This window comes from Schistocerca gregaria, chromosome X (assembly GCF_023897955.1).
Source record: "Schistocerca gregaria isolate iqSchGreg1 chromosome X, iqSchGreg1.2, whole genome shotgun sequence".
Lineage (NCBI taxonomy): Eukaryota > Metazoa > Arthropoda > Insecta > Orthoptera > Acrididae > Schistocerca > Schistocerca gregaria.
This window is the reverse complement of record NC_064931.1, coordinates 503,407,924-503,424,979: the sequence shown is the minus strand read 5'-3', so window position 1 is coordinate 503,424,979 and position 17,056 is coordinate 503,407,924.

Below are 17,056 nucleotides of genomic sequence, written 5' to 3'. Positions count from 1 at the left end.
GGATTCGAACCAGCGACCGTAGCGGCCGCGCGGCTCCAGACTGTAGCGCCTAGAACAGCTCGGCCACTCCGGCCGGCAATGACTATGTCCAGTCGTAAGGAAGGTATGGATTTTACATGGAATACTGCGATGGCCGCAAAAGGAATGAAAGATTTTTTACGTGGAAAAGTATGAAATATGTCATCTCATAAGAATGGTACAGGTATTTCTACTTCCAGAGCCACTGCCGTTAGCAGGGGGTGTTTCAGATACTTTGCTCATTATCGAATGTTGTCAAATTGAGACCGTGATCGTAATATTTAGTTGTAAGTACAGTGATAAAATATATGTGGACGGTTTCCTAAGACGACTCTGTCTGGTGTGCGAGGAGTACTTGGCGGCGGTTGCCTGTGGCGGAAATGATTCTCCGTTTCCAGCTAACGGCAGGAGCCGTCCAAATGGGGTACAGGAGTGTAGCTGACTTAACCGTGTCGCCCTCTAGATGGCTGAATAGTGAACCAATACTCACTATGTATTAGACAGCCTACATGGTCGTGTGTGTTCTTAGTGGAAATCTGAGAAGATTCAATATGGATGTGTGTCTGTACTGGACCATAATTCCCTCAAATGCAAATTGTCCGGATGACTGATTCTGCACATCTCCAGTCTTTATTTGGTTGAGAGAACATCGATTGTGGTGTGTGCGTATAGCAGGTGAAAGACAGGTGGAAGACATGTTTGCTGGGTCTCTAAACATGAGAAACACCTTAATTGACTTTGTAAATTAAAAGGCTGGTTTGGAATCTGTTATATCACCAACATTGGTATTCGCGAGTGGAAATGTCAGTTTCTTGTATTTTTTTCGACTTTTCATGTAAAGGTCTTCGCAGATGAGATAAGTTTCTAGTTACTCAGTGGTTTACAGCACGCTCCTCTTCGCCGAAGTTGCGAGTTTCCTAGAGAAATAATTTCCAGTCAACATCTTCAGGATTATATCGTGTAAGTGATATTGCTATGCAGGCAATATTCTATGTGTTTGATATCGATAGGTATCGAGAAAATGCTACGGTATTCTGGTAAACCATGAGAAAATAGTATGTTCTTGTAATCCCAGCACCTGAAGATAAGTGTTCCAATGGCTCTGAGCACAATGGGACTTAACTTCTGAGGTTATCAGTCCTCTAGAACTTAGGAACTACTTTAAACTAACTAACCTAAGGACAGCACACACATCCATGCCAGAGGCAGGATTCGAACCTGCGACCGTAGCGGTCACGCGGTTCCAGACTGTAGCGCCTAGAACCGCTCAGCCACCCCGGCCGGCCGAAGATGGGCGTAGAAAGCAAGTAGGTTGGGGCCAGAAACAGTAACGCCTTTGTGCCGGGGAAGAACTGACCCAACCTTTGTACAACAGTCTGGAAAGTGACCTCGGTCCGTTGAGGGTTCTCTGGTCACGTGTCTGTCCAGTATGTGTATGGGGGCAGATGACTTCTGACCAAAAGCTGCAGTGGATGACCTACCAAGCTTGCGGGTAACATTTAATGCTGTAAGGACTATATACGGTTCATGTGCTTATGCTGTTGTCTTCGCAGTATATGTACAAGTGTTTGATGGTCGATAGCAACATGCAGGATGCAGAAGTGATGATTTTGTAAGGCACAGGATAAGAATTGCATCTTTACTACATTGATAGGGTATGTGGTGACATATAGCCGTGTTGGAGATCGGTTTCACGATGAAATATTCAAGCTTCCGTTGTCAGTGGCAGAGCAGTGTAATTGAGGAAGTGTCTTTCCGTATTTGACGATCTGTAGGCCACTTTTGCAGGGTTTAAGTGTCAGTGTGATATGGCGATCTGTACAAAATAGTTTTGCCTCTGGAAGTCTCATCTGAGAAGAGATAAGGCGCACAGTGCTCCCACACCAGCAGCATCAGTAATTTGGCGGATAAATTCAGTAAGACTCAAGCAGAATGCTCCATTCATTCACAAAACATCCTTTGTGCTGGGACATAGGAGCCTCTACAGACCGGTATGAACAAGATGGGTGCAAGGTATCTACGGAAAGTTCTGAGAGTAAGTTACGTCTTCTTTGTGCAAGCGTTCAAAGACAAGTTGAAGCAGACCAGCCATCTCTGGCGGGATGCTGTCCCTCGTCTGCCATTGTTGCATTATAACATCTCCAGACCAGTAACACATGATGGACGGGATGCCTCGTTAGGACCATAAGGAGGAATGCATTCGGCGTTATTCTGGGATATTTTCGTAAGCAGGTCCTGTTAGGACAAGAATTTCTATGCAGTCAAGCTGAGACTGTAGACTGTGTAATGCATTATTTTGACAGTGCAAAATAGAGACTTACGTCCATCCTATCCAGCAGCCCAGAACAGGCTGAGTTCTTTTCCCGCCAATTCCAAGGAAGAGGTGGTGGTTGGATGACTTAGGTAAGTTCAAAAAATGTGTGTGAAATCTTATGGGACTTAGCTGATAAGGTCATCAGTCCCTAAGCTTACACACTACTTAACCTAAATTATCCTAAGGACAAACACACACACCCATGCCCGAGGGATGACTCGAAACTCCACTGGCACCAGCCACACAGTCTATGACAGCAGCGCCTTAGACCGCTCGGACTTAGGTTAGTGGAGGTAGCCCAAATGACCTTTTCTCCAAACAAAATTTTCTCGCTATTTTCTCTGGTTAGTAGAGGTAGCTCAAGTGGCCTATTTCAGTCAAAATTTGAAATCTCAGCATTTTGTTTGGCGGGGGAGGGGGGGTTAGGGGTGGGGAGGGGGGGAGTTAGGCTAGTGGAGGTAGCCAAAATTGACCTACTTTTCCACCAAAATTTGAACTTTTCGCCATGACATCATTGTGATGTTGCCACATCTATCGCTGCCATCTTGAATAAATCTGACAACACTGCAGTGTGTGGCGACGGTGGCCTTTTCCCACTGCTGACACCATGATCGTGTTTCACTGGTGATGCTTGTTCATGGTCTCTGCATAAGGTGCTCACATCTACCACCTCATAAATACGAGGGTCATTTCAAAAGTCCTGTACACTGTTGTAGTTACAATGCCGTGATCAAGTTGAAATTCGTGTCAGTTTTGAGCGAGACCTTAGGTGTGACGATCGTATATATATTTTATGATTCCTGTGGCTTTGTGGTGGGTAATTAAGTTTTAAAATGAAAGGCGACATTGACTCAGGTCGGATTATACATAGTGACCGACGTTCCTAATCAAAATCGGATCCCTACATGGAAAGTACCCAACGGTAATTTAAGACACTTAGAGTGAGATGTATGGGAGTAGTGTAGCGTATTGTAGCACAGTATCACAGTGGTCTGCTCCTTTCGTTGAAGGTCTGGTAAGCACTGAGGACAAACCCAGAAGTGGAAGGTCATCAACTGCAGCAGACAACGCCTCTCAGTTTATTGTTAATGACATTTGAGAAAGGATCGACAATAAACGTGTGAGGAAATTGCATATGAGGCCACAGTATCCAGTCACTTCAATTTACAGAATCCATACGCAGGAATGGTGATTATATTGAAGGCCTGTAAAGGTATTTTGTAAAATAAATCAATTTTCTTCCATTATGTCTTATAGCACGCAGAACTTTTGAAATGACCCTCGTAGTGAGTGGTGATGGCGAACACTCTAAGAAACCCCGAGCTGACCAGTGATGGCAATGGGCGACCCACTTGTTAACTCCACTGCCACTACCCTCTTTCAGGCCTCTATTGCCTTTGGACGTCGTATGGACACTGCTGGACGCTAGTACGTGGCCACCTGTCTTTAATCAGCATATACCGGAATTTCTGTCACTGTCAGAACCAACCCCAGACCAGCAGGATAAAGCGGTTTCTCAGCCGTGTGTATGGATGTCAGTTACTCCTAACTGTTATTATTCGCCTGGCTTTCGACTTTCTGTTTGATAATGTGACTTTTTTTACTACCATGGACGACACTTTGTCTGAACGCAAGAATACGGCTTTCAGATTGGGTCGAGATAGCAGAAAAGCGGGCATGCCCGATGGCCAGGTGTGTTTGCCGGCGTCAGAGTGTTCTAAGCAATAATTACGTATCAAAAGCACTTGTGAAAGCGGTGGCAAGAGTCCGAGTGACGCGAAAGGAAAGTCTTCCTTGTGCTTGGGAATTTCTGGCTGTCGAATGGATCTTCGCAAGGGATTACTTGTTTTCCTGTTGGAATGAAGTTACGTCTTTTATGGTATTTTCACTGATAAACTGAGCAAACTAAATTATTTACATTACTGAAGGAAACTCATGATACTTAACAGCAGTCTCTAAAAAAATGAAGTTTATTTCCAATGTTTCTAATTCTTTTTGTTTACGCAAATCACTGTGTGAAATCACGTATAGATATAATGACGTGAAAAAGAGATAATATGTTCTCGATGCTCTACTATGCATTTGCCTCCTTATGACCTTTCAGCCTAGTTACCCAGCCGGCTACTGGGGGACGCAGAGTTTACTGTGGAAACACGGCGCCACTTAGCATTTTTCGCATTAACAAATCATACCACATGTGAAAGAAGAGGTAAATGACAGACGTAATGCTAGTACCAAGTGGGTATCAAACCCCAGATACTGGAATTTTTCTTTTAGTACTTACCAACTTAGCCAAATTTAAAAATTCTTATGATTTTTTCTTCTTTGCACATGATATATTCCCTTTGTTGGATTGATTTTGCAACGACCTCTTAATTTTGTACAAAACTGTAATTACAAAAAAAAGTTAAAATAAAAGGACAATAATTGTTGTTTTCTATACGAAAAATCTGATCCTTTACAGGCTTTGTTATGAATATTGTGATTCCTTGGTTTTGGTTGTTGCAGTGGGATACATACATTTGTTGAATACATACATTTGATTTTTTTCTTTTTTACCATATGTCTGCCTGATCTCTTCATCATCGTATCTCCAGAGCTATTCCCAGGAAATCTGGAAAAAGTTCCTTTTATTTGGTTAAGATGCCATGGAAGTCAACCATTCCGTCACATACATGTCAGAAAGTACTAACTGATGTAATAAGCAGAGACAATTGTAAGTGGCAACTGAATGTTTGGTACACAATATACGATGAACGGATGCAGGCAGTTATATCCGAATCACTTTCTCTGCCTCCTGCGTAGTCACTAGAACTGCTGTTAGAATATAATGAAACAATTAAAATGTTCTATATTTTTTCACTACATATTCATTTTCTTGTGCTTTCATTATTACTATCTTCGTGAGCCTTACAAGATTATGCCAATATGACGACGAATTTTTTTTTATAACGTCCTTTGTCTGTCTTCCCGCTATTGCCAGTGTAAATTTGTTGTTGTTAATTGCCAAATAACCCTTAACTAGAGCCAATATGAGTTCAATTTAATTGAAATAACAGTAATATGATGGCCGTCTGAGGACCCTATCCACATAATTTTTTGCTGGTACGTCTACAATATAAGGTGGTTCATTGGGAACCACGCGATCCAGCATTTCACCCCTTCTGTAGTCGCGCGTGGTATGGGAAAGTTCTTTTTTTTCTAGACGTTACTGTTAGTGCCTTATCAAGGTTAACTGAATGATATGAGGCGTTGTTCATAACTATTGCTGAAGGTTTGGTCAAGTTTTCGATACCTCTTTGGTATCAAGTAGAGTACATACGATTCACAAACTCCAATTCTGAATGCCTTAAAAATTGACATATCTTAATTGCATTTTAATGCATCGATCAACTCAAAACAAGGAATAATGATTTATATAAATTCTCAGCTATTAATTTTACGACCACATTACCACAAGAAGTTAGTTTTCTTAGAGAAAAATAAAAGCATGTTTTAAAAAGGTCGAATGTTCATTTGAATTCACATTTGCATTACCAGCCCAGTGCGTTGCTTATATGCTAATGCGTCAGACAGACAGTTTCGTTTCATTTAATCTTGTTGCCACATGCTGTAACTTTTATGCGAGTTTAGATTGGGTTTGTTACTGATGCGCTACATTGCATATCAAACAGAAGCACGAAACATGAATTCGGCATAGTCACGGGGACAACTTCTGCTGTGGCGCATAGTGGCGTACTGCGAGTTCCGGCATATAAATTACATTTACTCCACATTGTACTAAGATATGACTCTCCTTTCACACTTAAAAACAATTTCGGTCTGATAACTGCAGTTCTTGTATAGTACTGTACAACCAAAAGTCCACTGAACGTAAACCGCTCACATTTTTCATTGCAAGCTCTCTGAACTAACTGCTGTAGATTTCTTAACTTCAAAAGACCATAATAACTGTGATGACTGAAGAGAAGCTATGATGTGATACTATAAGATGCGAAAGAATCCAAACTTTTAATCAAATAATTTATTCGATCGTGTGATAAAGAGTGTGAATCGGACGTTTTCCTTTTCAACATTTTCGTGCAGCAACTAAAATGTTTAACGCTGACTAACTCCAGCAGCATATATGCTTTTGCTTTATTTGCATAAAAATATTCGTATAGTGTCACAACGCAGAAATCATTACGTATTGGGTGCTCCTTCCCTTATCCACCCACAGCTGCGACCTGCCGACCTGATGCCTTCCCAACCCCTGCAGGTTGAGTCCGCGTCACGTGGCAAGGCTTGTGCCCGCAGCAGGCAACGCAGCAGGCACGTGGCGCCCGAGGAACAGCTGCGACTGGCTGACGTCTGGCCTGTAACCTCTCGACTTGCTTAAACGTCAATCAAAAAGTAATTTTAATAGGGGTTTTAGCGTTTGAGAACAATATCCATCAGTTGGTAATACACACGAGACGTATGGTACTCGGGGCACCGTCCTGGTGATTTTTGCTAATTAGGGGCGCATCCATTTCCATATTTTTGCAGGTTCTTTGCAGAGGAAATGTTACGGCACATGATTACAGGCACTGCTGTGTGAGTTCGGTATTAAACGTAATCTACGATTTCTTCTCAGATATCGCTAAAGGTTTTATTACTATTTCGTCCCACGTGGTTCTGACATTAGTGCTTAGAAATGTACTATGAATGGCTTCCCATATACGATTTCAACCTGTCTGTGAATGTTTGCTAAGCTTTGTGTAGTTAGATACGCTCTGAACAAAGGCTTGAGGTACATTAAGTGATCTAAAATATCAGGACACTTATTAATGGACATTAATATGGGTTAAGTGTACCCTTTGTCTTCAGTGTAATAAGTGGACCACACCATATAACAACGAGAAAACCTCCATATCATGACACCACCTCCCTCCTACTTCACTTTTGGCCCTACTCAGGACGGCAGTAACGTTCTACAGGCATTTATCCAATTCCAAAACTTCCAGGGTACATTGTGATTCATCTCAATTTCACTCGCTTCCAATCATGCTTTGCCTAATGGCGTCGCTCTTTACACCACCTCAAGCGTCGCTTAACACTGGCTACAGGAATTTGTGACTTATGAGGGGCTGCTCCATCATTGTACCTCGTCCATTTTAACTCCCTACGCACACTCATTGTACTAGGTGGATCGCTGGAAACACATTGGAAATCACTGTTGATTCCTTCGCCGGTTTAATGCGATTTTTTACAGTTACCATCCCTAATACTCGATGGTTCTTGTCCGTTAGTACATGAGGTGTGCCTGATCTTGGTTTAGCTGTAGTTGTTAATCTGCGCCGGCCGCGGTGGTCTCGCGGTTCTAGGCGCACAGTCCGGAACCGTGAGACTGCTACGGTCGCAGGTTCGAATCCTGCCTCGGGCATGGATGTGTGTGATGTCCTTAGGTTAGTTAGGTTTAAGTAGTTCTAAGTTCTAGGGGACTGATGACCACAGCAGTTGAGTCCCATAGTGCTCAGAGCCATTTTTTTGTTAATCTGCGTTTCCACTTCACAGTTCCTTCACCAACAGTCCACTTGGACAGCTTTAGAAGAGTTTAAATGTGCCTGATGGATCTGTTGACATCCAGGAACATGTCCGAAGTTACTGACTTCTCCTGGCCGACCCATTCTGCTTTTACTGCTTCTCGACTGACAACCCAATACTTCCTGCCTTCTTTTAAACTGTCGGATCCGCCTCTGCCGTCCGTGGTGGCCGAGCGGTTCTAGGCGCTTCAGTCTGGAACCGCGAGACTGTTACAGTCGCTGGTTCGAATTCTGTCTCGGGCATGGATGTGTTTGATGTCCTTAGGTTTAGTTGAGTTTAAGTAGTTCTAAGTTCTAGGGGGCTGATGACCTCAGGTGTTAAGTCCCATAATGCTCAGAGGCATTTGAACCAATTTGATCCGCCTCTCGTGACATCTAGTTGTCAATTCAAATGGTTCAAATGGCTCTGAGCACCATGGGACTTAACATATGAGCTCATCAGTCCCCTAGAACTCAGAACTACTAACTAACCTAAGGACATCACACACATCCATGCCCGAGGCAGGATTCGAACCTGCGACTGTAGCGGTCGCACGGTTCCGGACTGAAGCGCCTAGAACTGCTCGGCCACAGCGGCCGGCAGTTGTCAATTCTGCGTTACATAGTGGTGCCGGGCACTTTTGGTGAGGTAGTGTATTTTCACCGTTGATAGTTAAGCTGTTTCTCGTCGACAGTTTCCCGCTGACAGAAATGCATTCGAGATAATTTAAGTTGAGATAATCTGGCTGACGTCAGCGAGTACCCGGATGTCTAGAGGACGAAAACATTGGAAGAACCTTATGCATATTGTGTCTTATTGCGTATTGATGATGTTGATAATCTGTTTGAAATAAACAGTGAACTATGTAAGCACGGGATGTGCAGTCCGAATCCGCCTGTCGTACATGGCGTGACTCTCGTTGCAAAGGAAATTTTAAATATATTTAAGCATCTCATATACTTTGCAACAACAGACATAATGTCTTATGGGATAACAGCAATCAGTGATTTTATAATGTTACTTAAAAACCGTCTTGATTGCAAATTTTTTTTATTCATATGACCGGTTTCGGTTCATTCAGAACCATCTTCAGATCTGATATTTCAGTTACAGGAGTAACCAGTCCAAATCCAGCAATTTTCACATGCTACGTCACATACGTGAGGGTCACGCCATGTACGACAGGCGGATTCGGACTGCACATCCCGTGCTTACATAGTTCACTGTTTATTTCAAACAGATTATCAACATCATCAATACGCAATAAGACACAACATGCATAAAAAAAATTGCAATCAAGACGGTTTTTAAGTAACATTACATCTCATATACAATGACGATGCCACTAAAATCTGCTTAGCAGTGGGGTCTGATATTGATAAAACGGCTGCTACGTGCTACACTCTTGGCACCATACACGTGTTGATGTAATACTCATACCGTAGGCCGTCTAACTCTATAATATGTTGCTCACGTAGGGAGGCGTTAATGAGTTGAGCCAGGAACTCCAATTACTTCTTACCGTGTCTCGTAGCCTTGGCGTGATATGCATTGCCAATTGGAACCAGCTTTCCTCCGGCGGAAGCCAAAGTTGCCTTATGATATTTGTTGAATCGAAAGAATTCAGGACTGCTGATTTATGAGCATTTAATAATGCCCCACTGATTTTATGGTAGTCATCTATTAGGCTCTAAGGAAAAATAAATAGATAAAAAATAAAATTAAACGACCCACCACGAAGGAATTGCCCGAAAGGGACGGTAATAGGTAGATGTGATGTAGAAGAGCAGATAAACAAATGATTATAATTTTAGAAAAAAAATGGATAATTTATTCGAGAGAAAGAGCCTCACAAATTGAGCAAGTCAATAAGGCATTGGTCCACCTCTGGCCCTTATGCAGGTAGTTATTCGGCTTGGCATTGATTGATAGAGGGATAGCATGCCAAATTCTGACCAACAGGCGCGTTAGATGGTCAAAATCCCAAGGTGGATGGAGGGCCCTGCCTAAATGCTCCATACGTTCTCAATCGGGGAGAGATCCTGCGACCTTGCTGGCCAAGGTAGGGTATGGCGAACACGAAGACAAGCAGTACAAACTCTCGTCGCGTGCTGGCGGGCATTATCTTGCTGAAATGTAAACCCAGGATGGTTTGCCACGAAGGATAAAAAAAAACGGGGCGTAGAATATCGTCGACGTACAATTGTGTTTTAAAGGTGACACGGAAGACAAACAAATGGGTCCTACTTTGAAAAGAAATGACACGCCAGACCATCACTCCTGGTTGTTGGGCAGTATGGTGAGTGGCAGTTAAGTGGGTAACCCACCGCTATCCTGGGCTTCTCTAGACATGTTTTCGGCTTGGAATCTCATTGACTGTAGTAGAATTATATAGTGTCACGTCCCGCTTCGAGCTGAGCACCAAAGACAGCGAACTTCTTGAACACATCTTGGATATCAATTTCCTAATTTCACAGATAACTTTCAGAGAGTACTTTAGAATCGAATCAGGAAAGTGAATCCACAGAAAGAACGAGCAACAAAAAAACTGGCTTCACAAACGGATATTATTCCTCTATTTTACACGCTCGTACGGCCCTAGATTGCAGGCCAGTGTTCACAGTCTTACTTCTTAGGGAAATATTGATAAGTGTGAGTACACACTTTGATTTTGTTGTTGCTGTGGTCTTCAGTCCGATGACTGGTTTGGTGCAGCTCTCTTTGCTACTCTATCTTGCACAAGCCTCCATCTCCGAATAACTACTGCAACATACATCCCTGAACTTTATTACTTTATTCATCTCGCGGTTTCCCTCTACAATTTTCACGCCCCACATCTCCCTCCAATGCTAAATTTATGATTCCTTGGTGTCTCAGGATGTGCCTCATCAATAGAGCCCTTCTTTTATTTAAGTTGTGCCACAAATTCCTTTTCTCCCCAGTAATATTCAGTACCTCCTCATTAGCTACGCAATCTACCCATCTTCAGCATTCAAAATCTCCCACACTCATCTTGTCTGAATTGATTATCATACATGCTTCACTTCCATGTAAGACTACACTCCAGACAAATACCTTCAGCCTAACATTTAAATTTATGTTAGATGCGCACCAATTCTCCAGAAATGTTTTTCTTACCATTCCCGGTCTACATTTTATAACCTCTCTAGTTCGACCATCATTAACTATTTTAATGCCCAAATAGCAAAACACGTATAATACTTTAAGTGTATCATTTTCTAATCTAAGGCCCTCAGTATCGACTGATTTAATTAGACTACATTCCATTGCCCTTGTTTTGTTTATTTTGATGTTCATCTTATATCCTCCTTTCAAAACACTGGCCAATACGTTCAACTGTCATCCAAGACCTTTGTTTTCTCGTGCAGAATTATGATGTTATTTGCAAATCTGAAAATTTTTAATTAGTCTCTCCGAACTTTACTTCTTTTCCCAAATTTTTCTTTGGTGTCCTTTACTGCTTGCTCAATGTGCAGAATGAATAACATCGGGGATAGGCTATAATCCTTTCTCACTCCCTTCTCAACCACTGCTTCCTTTTCATGGCCTTTGACTCATATAACTGCCTTCTTGTTTTCGTACAAGTTGCGAATAACTTCCCTCTCCCTGTGTTTTAACCCGGATACATTCAGAATTTCAAAGAGTACATTTCAACGAACATTGTCAAAAGCTTTCTGTAAGTCTAAAATGCTACTAAAGTAGGTTTGGTTTTCGTCAGCATATCTTCTAAGAGAAGTCATAAGGTCAATATTACCTTGCTTGTTCCTACATTCCTCCGAAAATCAAACTCCTCTTCCGCGAGGTCGGTTTCTACCAGTTTCTCTATACTTCTGTATATAATTTGTTTTAGTATTTTGCAACCACAACTTATTAAACTGGTAGTTAGGTAATATTCACATCTGTCAGCACCTGCATCATTTGGAACTGGAATTATTGTATTCTTCTCGAAGTCTGAGGGCATTTCGCCTGTCTCATACACCTTGCACACCAGGTAGAATAGTTCGGTCGTGGGTGGCTCTCTCAAGGATATCAGTACTTCAAGGAGAATTTCGTCTACGCTGGAGAATGTCTGCAAATGGTCTCCAAGTAGTCGAAAATAACCATATACAGTCAATGATCGATTCAGTTGGACAGAGGACCCAGTTCAGTACATGTAAACACAGCGAACACCATTACGGAGCCACCACCAGTTTGCACATTGGCTTGTTGACAACTTGGTCCATGGCTTCGTGGGAACTGCGCTACGCTCGATGCCTACCGCCAGCTCTTACCAACTGAAGCCTGGCCTCTTCTGACCAGGTCACGGTTTTACAGTCGTCTAGGGCCCAAGCGATATGATCACGAGCGCAGGAGAGGCGTTAGCAAAAGCACTCGAGTCGGTCGACTGCTGTCAAAGCCCATTAACGCTAACTTTCACCGCACTGGCCTAACACATGTGTTTGCCGTACGTCTCACATTGATTTCTGAGCTTGTATAAAATGCATGTTTGACCATCAGCCACATTTATCTTTTCAGTACTGCTCTGTGTACACTTGTTATTAGTATGTTTACTTCTAAATGTCCTGTGTCGTATATTGATATTCATGACACGCTCTACACATTATTAAGTAATAACAAATGTAACGTTGTGGCTTAAACCATTTTAACCCTTACCCGTGAAGATGATCCATGACTAAAACAGGTCGAGTTTTTGGGTTTAAAATGAAAGCGGCTGATGGTCAAACACGCATTTTGTACATTCATCATTTGGATTTGCAGCTCATTGTGTTTAACGTGTTTGCAGTTAAAATTGTAGGAATGAAGGTCCGCCAGTTATGCAAAACACCGTTTTTTCCAAGATTCCAAACATGTTTCTGCACCCCTGTGTCATAATCAGTGGGATTACGTTTTATTTAATCTTTACAGTTGGTGTGCATGATTTTTCAGGACCATTTGTGTATTATTTATTACAAGTAGCTTGTCATGTTTTCGTGTGGCAAGCCCTTTTATTCTTAGCATCACGGTGAGGTGTCGTGATGCACACATAAATATAACACGTATTTTCACAAAAAATATGGTCGTAAAAACACTTTGCACTTCACCAAAACACAGTGTAATTGTGGTTGTTGTGTGTGCCAGCCCAGTCAGTGAACACTGATGGTGGCATAGTGGTGCTGAAACATGGTTGGGTACTTGGAAAAAATGGTGTTTTGCATAACTGGCGGACCTTGCATCCTACAATTTTATACTTAGCTTGACGGCTGTTGATAATCACCATCCAAAATTTTCTGAAGTTATTTCACGCAGCGTTGCTTGTCTGTTAGAACTGGTAATTCTACACAAACGCCGCTGCTCTCGATCATTGACATCTACATCTACACTCCGCAAGCCACCCAACGGTGTGTGGCGGAGGGCACTTTACGTGCCACTGTCATTACCTCCCTTTTCTGTTCCAGTCTTGTATGGTTTGCGGGAACAACGACTGTCTGAAAGACTCCGTGCGCGCTCGAATCTCTCTAATTTTACATTCGTGACTTCCTCGGGAGGTATAAGTAGGGGGAAGCAATATATTCGATACCTCAACCAGAAACGCACCCTCTCGAAACCTGGACAGCAAGCTACACCCCGATGCAGAGTGCCTCTCTTGCAGAGTCTGCCACTTGAGTTTGCTAAACATCTCCGTAACGCTATCACGCTTACCAAATAACCCTGTGACGAAACGCGCCGCTCTTCTTTGGATCTTCTCTATCTCCTCCGTCAACCCGATCTGGTACGGATCCCACACTGATGAGCAATACTCAAGTATAGGTCGAACGAGTGTTTTGTAAGCCACCTCCTTTGTTGACGGACTACATTTTCTAAGGACTCTCCCAATGAATCTCAACCTGGTACCCGCCTTACCAACAATTAATTTTATATGATCATTCCACTTCAAATCGTTCCGCACGCATACTCCCAGATATTTTACAGAAGTAACTGCTACCAGTGTTTGTTCCGCTATCATATAATCATACAATAAACGATCCTTCTTTTTTATGTATTCGCAGTACATTACATTTGTCTATGGTAAGGGTCAGTTGCCACTCCCTACACCAAGTGCCTATCCGCTGCAGATCTTCCTGCATTTCGCTACAATTTTCTAATGCTGCAACTTCTCTGTATACTACAGCATCATCCGCGAAAAGCCGCATGGAACTTCCGACACTATCTACTAGGTCATTTATATATATTGTGAAAAGCAATGGTCCCATAACACTCCCCTTTGGCACGCCAGAGGTTACTTTAACGTCTGTAGACGTCTCTCCATTGATAACAACATGCTGTGTTCCGTTTGCTAAAAACTCTTCAATCCAGCCACACAGCTGGTCTGATATTCCGTAGGCTCTTACTTTGTTTATCAGGCGACAGTGCGGAACTGTATCGAACGCCTTCCGGAAGTCAAGGAAACTAGCATCTACCTGGGAGCCTGTATCTAATATTTTCTGGGACTCATGAACAAATACAGCGAGTTGGGTCTCACACGATCGCTGTTTCCGGAATCCATGTTGATTCCTACAGATTAGATTCTGGGTTTCCTAAAACGACATGATACTCGAGCAAAAAACATGTTCTAAAATTCTACAACAGATCGACGTCAGAGATACAGGTCTATAGTTTCGCGCATCTGCTCGACGACCCTTCTTGAAGACTGTGACTACCTGTGCTCTTTTCCAATCATTTGGAACCTTCCGTTCCTCTAGAGACTTGCGGTACACGGCTGTTAGAAGGGGGGCAAGTACTTTCGCGTACTCTGTGTAGAATCGAATTGGTATCCCGTCAGGTCAAGTGGACTTTCCTCTGTTAAGTGATTCCAGTTGCTTTTCTATTCCTTGGACACTTACTTCTATGTCAGCCATTTTTTCGTTTATGCGAGGATTTAGAGAAGAAACTGCAGTGCGGTCTTCCTCTGTGAAACAGCTTTGGAAAAAGGTGTTTAGTATTTCAGCTTTACGCGTTTCATCCTCTGTTTCAATGCCATCATCGTTCCGGAGTGTCTGGATATGCTGTTTCGAGCCACTTACTGATTTAATGTAAGACCAGAACTTCCTAGGATTTTCTGTCAAGTCGGTACATAGAATTTTACTTTCGAATTTACTGAACGCTTCACGCATAGCCCTCTTTACGCTAACTTTGATATCGTTTAGGTTCTGTTTGTCTGAGAGGTTTGGGCTGCGTTTAAGCTTGGAGTGAAGCTCTCTTTGCTTTCGTAGTAGTTTTCTAACTTTGTTGTTGAACCACGGTGGGTTTTTCCCGTCCCTCACAGTTTTACTCGACACGTACCTGTCTAAAACGCATTTTGCAATTGCCTTAAACTTTTTCCATAAACACTCAACATTGTCAGTGTCGGAACAGAACTTTTCGTTTTGATCTGTTAGGTAGTCTGAAATCTGCCTTCTATTACCCTTGCTAAACAGATAAAGCTTCCTCCCTTTTTTTCTATTCCTATTAACTTCCGTATTCAGGGATGGTGCAACGGCCTTATGATCACCTTTTCCCAGTTCTGCACTTACAGAGTCGAAAAGTTCTGGTCTGTTTGTTATCAGTAGGTCCAAGATGTTATCTCCACGAGTCGGTTCTCTGTTTAATTGCTCGAAGTAATTTTCGGACAGTTCACTCAGTACAATGTCACTCGCACTCAGTACAATGTCACTCGATGCTCTGTCCCTACCACCTGTCCTAAACATCTGAGTGTCCACGTCTATATCTAGTAAATTGAAATCTCCACCTAAGACTATAATATGCTGAGAAAATTTATGTGAAATGTATTCCAAATTTTCTCTCAGTTGTTCTGCCACTAATGCTGCTGAGTCGGGAGGTCGGTAAAAGGAGCCAATTATCAACCTAGCTCGGTTGTTGAGTGTAACCTCCACCCATAATATTTCACAGGAACTATCCACTTCTACTTCACTACAGGATATACTACTACTAACAGCGACAAACACGCCACCACCGGTTGCATGCAATCTATCCTTTCTAAACACCGTCTGTGTCTTTGTAAAAATTTCGGCTGAATGTATTTCTGGATTCAGCCAGCTTTCTGTACCTATAACGATTTCAGCTTCGGTGCTTTCTATCAGCGCTTGAAGTTCCGGTACTTTACCAACACAGCTACGACAGTTTACAATTACAATACCGATTGCTGCTTGGTCTCCGCATGTCCTGACTTTGCCCCGCACCCTTTGAGGCTGTTGCCTTTTCTGTACTTGCCCGAGGCCATCTAACCTAAAAAAAAAAAAAAAACCGCCAAGTACACGCCACACAACCCCTGCTACCCGTGTAGCCGCTTGCTGCGTGTAGTGGACTCCTGACTTTTCCAGCGGAACCTGAAACCCCACCACCCTATGGCGCAAGTCGAGGAATCTGCAGCCAACACGGTCGCAGAACCGTCTCAGCCTCTGATTCAGACCCCCCACTCGGCTCTGTACCAAAGGTCCGCAGTCAGTCCTGTCGACGATGCTGCAGATGGTGAGCTCTGCTTTCATCCTGCTAGCGAGACTGGCAGTCTTCACCAAATGAAAATGGTTCAAATGGCCCTGAGCACTACGGGACTCAACTGCTGTGGTCATTAGTCCCCTAGAACATAGAACTACTTAAACCTAACTAACCTAAGGAGATTACACACATCCATGCCTGAGGCAGGATTCTAACCTGCGACCGTAGCAGTTGCACGGTTCCGGACTGCGCGCCTAGAACCGCGAGACCACCGCGGCCGGCAAAATGGCTCTGAGCACTATGGAACTTAACATCTACGGTCGTCAGTCCCCTAGAACTTAGAACTACTTAAACCTAACTAACCTAAGGAAATCACACAACACCCAGCCATCACGAGGCAGAGAAAATCCCTGACCCCGCCGGGAATCGAACCCGGTAACCGGGGCGTGGGAAGCGAGAACGCTACCGCACGACCACGAGATGCGGACTTTCACCAAATCAGATAGCCGCCGGAAGCCAGAGAGGATTTCCCCCGATCCATAGCGACACACATCATTGGTGCCGACGTGAGCTACCACCTGCAGATGGGTGCACCCTGTACCCTTCATGGCATCAGGCAGGACCCTTTCCACATCTGGATGACTCCCCCCGGTATGCACACGGAGTGCACATCGGTTTTCTTCCCCTCTCTTGCTGCCATATCTCTAA